The sequence below is a fragment of the Carcharodon carcharias genome, chromosome 33, assembly GCF_017639515.1.
Source record: "Carcharodon carcharias isolate sCarCar2 chromosome 33, sCarCar2.pri, whole genome shotgun sequence".
Lineage (NCBI taxonomy): Eukaryota > Metazoa > Chordata > Chondrichthyes > Lamniformes > Lamnidae > Carcharodon > Carcharodon carcharias.
The window spans coordinates 4,286,231-4,294,265 of record NC_054499.1 but is presented as its reverse complement, the minus strand read 5'-3'; positions in this window follow the sequence as shown (position 1 = coordinate 4,294,265).

Here is an 8,035-nt window from a genome sequence, read left to right as displayed (position 1 = left end):
TACCTTCCCCCCACCCCACCCCAATAGGGCTATCTGTACCTTCCCCCCACCCCACCCCACTAGGGCTATCTGTACCTTCACCCCACCCCACCCCCACTAGGGCTATCTGTACCTTCACCCCACCCCCACTAGGGCTATCTGTACCTTCACCCCACCCCACCCCCACTAGGGCTATCTGTACCTTCACCCCACCCCCACTAGGGCTATCTGTACCTTCACCCCACCCCACCCCCACTAGGGCTATCTGTACCTTCACCCCACCCCACCCCCACTAGGGCTATCTGTACCTTCACCCCACCTCACCCCCACTAGGGCTATCTGTACCTTCACCCCACCCCACCCCCACTAGGGCTATCTGTACCTTCACCCCACCCCACCCCCACTAAGGCTATCTGTACCTTCACCCCACCCCCACCCCCACTAGGTCTATCTGTACCTTCACCCCACCCCCACCAGGGCTATCGGTCACTTGCTCCTCCTGCTTTCTACCCTTAATGTCACCATTAGCACATTCCTTACCTAATATCACCACCATCAACGCCCCTTTGTCCTTTTGTCTATGACATCTTTGGCAATCTCTTCTTTGCCTCCACCTATCACTGGCCCTCTATCCAGCTCTACTTGTCCCACCTTCCCCTCAAACAGCTTATATTTCACCTCATTTCTCTACTTCCTCAGTTCTGATGAATCATACAGACTCGAAACGTTAACTGTGTCCCTCTCCGCAGATGCTGTCAGACCCGCTGAGTTTTTCCAGCTATTTTTGATTATGTTTCTCCTTATTTACTCTATTCAAACCCCTCAGGATTTTGAACGCCTCAATTCAACCTTCCCCCTTAACCTTCTCTGCTCTGAGGAGAACAATCCTGGCTTCTCCGATCTCTCTCCACATGAACTGAACTCCCTCAGCCCTGGGAACATTCTAGCATATCTCCTCCGCACCCTCTGCAAGGCCTCGACATCTTTTCCAAAGGGGCACCTCCCAGAACTGGAGCCAATGCTCCAACTGGGGCCGAGCCAGTGATTTATAAAGGTTTAACATTAACTTCCTTGATTTTGTGCTCTTTAACTCTATTTGTAGAGTTCCCCTATTGCAGAAGGGAATGGCAGACTGTTGCATTGCTTTGCCGAGCGTAATAATGGAGCACTCCAATGGTCGCCAATGCCCTCTTAGGGTATCGGAAGCAAAGGAGGAGGAAGTGAGTGGGCAAAAACTTGGCAGATGGAGGATAATGTGAGAAAATGTGAACTTGCCCATTTTGGCAGGAAGATTAGAAAAGCAGTAAACTATTTGAATGGAGACACTACAGAATTCTGAGCTACAGAGGGATCTGGGTGTCCTGGTACATGAATCACAAAAAGTTCCTGTGCAGGTACAGCAAGTGATTAGGAAAAGGCAAGTGGAATGTTGGTGTTTCTTGCAAGGGGAATGGAATATGGTGGAGTTCGAGAGGAGGACCCTGGGATTGGCAGTCAGCAGCACCTAGAGGAGAGAGTGAGAGGAGGACCCTGGGATTGGCAGTCAGCAGCACCTAGAGGAGAGAGCAAAAGGAGGACCCTGTGACAGACAGTCAGCAGCACCTAGAGGATCTAGTCTATCTAGAGGATCTAGCATCTAGTCTTTACTCAAGTAGGAGTAAGAAAGCTAGAAAAGAACAGAGGGAAATGTCCTGACTCCAGAAAAACATGCAGAACCTGTTCCGGCTGCAGTCGATGGGGGTCAATGTCAAGGAGGAACTCCAAGAGGTGAAGAGCCAGCAAGCCTCGCTCTTTGCCTCAGAGGCCTCCAAGATCATCTTCCGGTCCAGAGTCCGCTCCGTGGAGCAGGATGAGATGTGCTCACGTTTCTTCTTCCAAAAGGTACACAGAGAGAGCTCTGTGATCAGCAGCCTGAAGGAAGAAGACAGCTCAGTAAAGTCATCTCAGTCCGACACCTTGAGGATCAGCAAATCCTTTTATGCCGGATTGTACAAGGTGAAGCCCACAGACAACACGGCCTCCCAGTCCTTCCTGTCCTCTATCACGGAGGTCTTAGACAACAGTACACGGGAGAGCCTGGACAAACCGCTAACTCCTGACAAACTGACTAAGGCCCTTGAGTCCTTCGAAAAGAGTAAAACTCCCAGAAGAGACAGCTTACTGGCGGAGTTGTATTCTGCTCTGTGGGACTGGATCAGCCCAGAGCTGCTAGAAGTGTACAAGAGTATGCTCCTGGCCGGCAGCATGTCAGAATCCATGAGGAAAGGCATCATCACCCTCATCTACAAGCACAAGGGGGAAAGGGAGGAAATTAGAAATTGGTGACTCATCTCACTGTTGAATGTGGACTATAAGATTCTGTCCAAGGTCATTGCCAATCGGGTCAGGTCTGCTCTGGAGTTGGTGGTCCACCCTGACCAGACCTGCACTGTGCCGGGCAGGAAGATCTCTGACAGCCTCACGCTGCTCAGGGATACGATTGCCTATGTACAGGACAGGGGTGTGGACACCTGCCTCATCAGCCTGGATCAGGAGAAGGCCTTTGACAGAATATCGCACACCTACATGGTGGATGTGCTCTCCAAAATGGAATGGAATCTGCAACTGGATCCAACTGCTCTACACTAACATCAGTAGCACAGTCTCAATCAATGGGTGGGAATCAGATAGCTTTCCAATTAAATCTGGAATCAGGCAGGGCTGCCCTCTCTCCCCTGTCCTGTTTGTGTGTTGCATAGAACCCTTTGCTGAGTCCATCAGGAAGGATCCGGGCATAAGAGGAGTGACGACCCCAGGCAGTGGAGGCACTCAGGTCAAAGCCTCTCTGTACATGGACGATGTCACCGTCTTCTGCTCGGATCCGCTGTCGGTGCCCAGACTGAACCACATCTGTGACCAGTTCAAACTGGCCTCGGGAGCCAAAGTAAATCGTGGGAAGAGCGAGGCCATGTTCTTCGGGAACTGCGCTGACCGATCCTTTGTCCCCTTCACTGTCAGGGCTGACGGCCTGAAGGTGCTGGGGATATGGTTCAGAGGGACCGGGGCATGCGTTAGAAACTGGAAGGAGCGAGAGTCTATGGTGAAAAGGAAACTGAGCATGTGGGAGCGACGCTCCCTCTCCATTGCGGGTAAGAACCTGGTCATCAGGTGTGAGGCACTCTCACTGTTGCTGTACGTGGCGCAGGTCTGGCCCATTCCACACTCCTGTGTGGTGGCGATCACCCGAGCCATCTTTTGCTTTATCTGGTGGTTGAAAATGGATCGTGTCCGCAGGGACGCGATGTACAAGCCTCTAGATAAAGGGGGAAAAAACGTGCCCAACATCGCCCTCATACTGATGGCCACCTTTGCGTGTGGCTGCATCAAGCGGTGCGTAGACCCTCGGTGCGCAAACTCCAAGTGTCACTACATGCTGAGGCTCTACCTGTCCCCGGTGTTGTGAAGGATGGGTCTGGCCACGCTGCTGTGGAACACCCCAAGTAGTTGGACCGTGCTGCACCACCTGTCCCTCGTGGAAAAATTTATGCAGAGAAACACCTTTGACCACAAGTCCATCAGGCAGTGGTCGGTACGTAACATCTTAGAGGCCCTGTGAGAAAAGGAGAGGGTGGATCCTGTGGGATGGTTCCCCGAGCAGACTGTCAAAGTCATTTGCCAGAATGCCTCATCGCCAGAACTTTCCAACAAGCACCAACATGTAGCTTGTCTGGTGGTGAGAAAGGCCCTCCCTGTCAGATCCTTCCTACACGCCAGGAGTCTCACCCCCTCTGCACGTTGCCCTCGGTGGCTGTGGTGGGGACGAGACCGTTGTTCACCTCCTTGTGGATTGTGCCTTTGTAAAGAAGGTCTGGAGAGAGATGCAGTGGTTTCTGTTGAGGTTCATCCCGAGCAGTTCTGTGACACAGGACTCTGTGCTCTACGGGCTGTTCCCAGGGACACACACCGAGACAAACATCAACTGCAGCTGGAGGATCATCAACTCGGTGAAAGACGCTCTTTGGTCTGCCCGTAACTTGTTGGTCTTCCAGCGCAAAGAGTTGTCCCTGACCAAGTGTTGCAGACTGGCACATTCCAAGGTCCAGGACTACGTGCTGAGGGACGCACTAAAGCTTGGGGCAGCCACTGCAAAGGCCCAATGGGGAAGGGTCGCTGCCTAAGACCTTTCTGCTATAGGGCACCGAGGGACTGGGAACTGTGTAGAGCCCCTCAGGCTGTACAGCTCAAATGATTGTAATATTCATTGTTTGTACTGATGCATCTTGTGATACACGTTGTAAAAGTTGAACCTGATTGTACTTTTGTGATGGTGATTTTGAAATGGTTTGGAATGTTGAAGATTTTTTATGAATATATATTTTTGCAAAAAAAAAATTACTCAAGTAGGAGTAAGGGTAAAATAAAAGCAAGGGTCCATATTCTATTTAGTTAAGATATGTCTGGGGAGCACAGTCCTGTGATTTGCATATCCTGCGCTACGTGGGAAATCCTAGACACTCCTGGTGGCCTGGGTGACCATGTGTGCATGAGGTGCCTCTGATTGGAGCAACTCTAGCTTGAGCGGCAGCTCGGGGCACTACAGTGCATTCACGAGATTGAGAGGTCCATGGATAGCACATTTCAGGACTTGGTCACCCTGCAGCTTAAGGAAGTGCAAGCAGAGAGGGAAATGAGCCCAGGCAGGTGAAAGGCATATCAGTAGGGGAGCATTTTGGAGATAGTGACCATAACTCAGTTAGATTTAGGATAGTTATGCAATAGGATAAGGTTGGGCTGGGAATTAAAGATCTAAACTGAGGAAAGGATAATTTTACTAAGATGAGATACGATTTGGCCCAGGTGGACTGGGAGCAGCACCCTTGCAGGTAAAACTGTGTCAGAGCAGTGGGAGGCATTCAAGGAGGAAATAGCAAGATGTTATAGCAACATGTGCAAATATATTTCCATAAAGTCAAAGCAGGGGACCAAGTCCAGAGAACCCTGGATGTCAAGGGGCATAAAGGTTAGGATTAAGAAAAAAAGAAGCTATGGCAGATACCGAGGGCTCAGTATGACAGAGTCCCTAGAGCAGTATAAAAAGTGCAGGGGGGAACTTAAAAAGGGAATTAGGAAAGCTAAGAGAGTGTAGAGAAAGCATTGGTGGGTAGAATAAAGGAAAACCCAAAGGAGTTTTTTAAATATATAAGGAGCAAGAGAATAACTAGGGAAAGAGTAGGGCCAATTAGGGACCATAGAGGTGTGGACCCAGACGACGTGGGTACAGTCTACAATGAATCCTTTGCATTGGTTTTCACAATGGAAAAGGACGATGTAGATATAGACATCAGAGTGGAGGATTGTGAAATATTAGAGGAAATTAACAGAGGGAGAGAGAGAGGAAGTACAAGCGGGTTTAGTGGCCATAAAAGTGGATAAATCCACAGGCCTGGGTGAGATGTATCCCAGGCTGTTGACGGAGGCAAGGGAAGAGATATCAGGGGCCCTGGCAGTAATTTTCAAATCCTCTCTGGCCACAGGTTGAAATGACAGAGGACTGGAGAACTGCTAACATTGTTCCATTATTAAAAAAGGGAGGAAGGGATAGACCAGGAAATTACAGGCCAGTCAGTCAGACCTCAGTGGTGGGGAAGTTACCAGAAAGAATTCTGAGGGACGGAATATATCTGCACATGGAGAGACACGGATTAATCAGGGATAGCCAGCATGGATCTTTTAAGGAAAGGTCATTTTTGGCAAATATGATTGAATTTTTTGGAGGTAACCAGGAGTGTTGATCAGGGTAATACATTTGATGTGGTCTACATGGACTTTAGGAAGGTTTTTGATAAACTCCCTCATGGCAGACTAGTCAAGCAAGTAAGAGCCCACGGGATCCAAGGCAAAGTGGCACTTTGGATCCAAAACTGGCTGAGAGGCAGGAAGCAGAGGGTGATGGTAGAGGGATGTTTCTGTGACTGGAAGTCTGTTTTCAGTGAGGTTCCGCAGGGCTTGGTGCTGGGACCCTTGCTGTTTGTGGTATACTTAAATGATTTGGACTCAAATATAACGAATATGATAAAGAGGCTCACAGATTACACGAAAATTGGTAGGGTGGTAAATAGTGAGGAGGATAGCCATAAACTACAGGAGGATATCAATTGACTGGTCAGGTGGGCAGAGCAGAGGTGAATGGAATTCAACCTGGAAAAGTGCAAGGTTGTGTTTGGGGAGGCTAACAAGGCAAGGGATTATACTATAAATGATAGGACCCTGGAAAGTACTGAAGATCAGAGGGACCTTGGTGTGCATATCCACAGATCCCTGAAGGTAGCAGGACAGGTAGGTAAGCTGGTTAAGAAGGCATATGGGATACTTGCCTTTATTAGCCGAGGCATAGAATACAAGAGCAGGGAGGTTATGCTGGAACTGTATAAAATGCTGGTTAGGCCACAACTGGAGTACTGCGTGCAGTTGTGGTCACCACATTATAGGAAGGATGTGATTGCACTGGAGAGGGTGCAGAGATTCACCAGGATGTTGCCTGGGCTGGAGGGCCTGAGCTATGAGGAAAGATTGGATAGGCTGGGGTTGTTTTCCTTGGAGCAGTGAAGGTTGAGGGGGGACCTGATAAAGGTGTATATAAGATTGAGGGGCATAGACAGGATGGATAGGAAGGCACTTTTTCCATTAGTAGAAGGGTCAATAACCAGGGGGCATAGATTTAAGGTAAGAGGTAGAAGGCTAAGAGGGGAGTTGACGAGAAATTTTTTCACCCAGAGGGTGGTGGGACTCTGGAACTCACTGCCTGAAAGGGTGGTTGCGTCAGAAACTCTCGTAATATTTAAGTAGATATTCACTTGTGTTGCCAAAGCCTCCAGGGCTATAGGCCAAACGCTGGAAAATGGGATTAGTGTAGTCAGATCTTTGTTGACTGGCACAGAAATGATGGGCTGAATGGCCTCCTTCTGTGCTGTAAACGTCTTTGTGAGTCCATGAATGGGAAGTTTTGTGACAGTTGTAATGGACATTTTGAGACCACATCTGAAGTACCGTGTACAGTTCTGGCCTCCTTACTCAAGAAAGGATATAATTGCATTAGGAGCAATTCTGAGATGGTTCACTTGTCTGATTCCTGGATGAGGGGGTTATCCCATGAGGGAAAGGGTTGACAGGTTGGGCCTGTATCCATTGGAGTTTAGAACAATTTAGACAGAGGATCTTATTGAAACATATAAGATCCTGAGGGGTGTATGCTGGGAGGATGTTTTCCCTTGTGGGAGAGTCTAGTACTGGGGGACACTGCTTAAAAATTTGGGGTCTCCCATTTAAGACAGATATGACGAGAATTTTCTTCTCTTAGGGCTGTTAGTCTGTGGAATCCCCTTCCCTAGGGAGCAGTGGAAGCTGGGTCATCGAATACACTCAAGGCCGAGTTAGGCAGATTTTTGATTAGCAAAGGAGTCAAGGGCTATGGGGGAGGGGGTAGACAGGAAAGTGGATTTGAGGCCTTAATCTTATTGAATGGTGCTGCATGCTCGTGGGGCAACATGGCATACGCCTGCTCCTAATTCTTCTGTTCAAGTTCCCATAGCCTTGTACACCCCAGCCTGGCTGAGATAGGCTCACTCAGTATAGACAGGGAGGATTCCTTCCTTGCTGTGTGACTTCACAGAATGGTTAAGAGAATCACAAAACTTCTCTATTCCTCTCCCAACGCAAGTCTGGGTATTTACAGAGTGAAAGTTGATGAGGATGGCAGTTCCTTGTCCTGTTTCTTATGACCAACACATGATAAGTTGAGTCACATCAGAAGCATTTGGCACAAGGTTCTTCTCTTAGCCACTGTCTAATTAATGATAGAACAAACACAAGGGGCTGACTGGCCTCTTCCCAGGGTTAAAACTGATCAATCTCTGCCCTTGGCTACTAGATGATTTTAACAGCATTAAGAAATAGGAGCTGTCAGCCATGACTGATCTTCATTTTCCTCCCCTAACCATCTGTCTTGAGTATATTCAATGCGAGCATCCACAGCTCTCGAGGTAGAGAATTTCACAAATTCAGCGAAGAAATTTTCTCA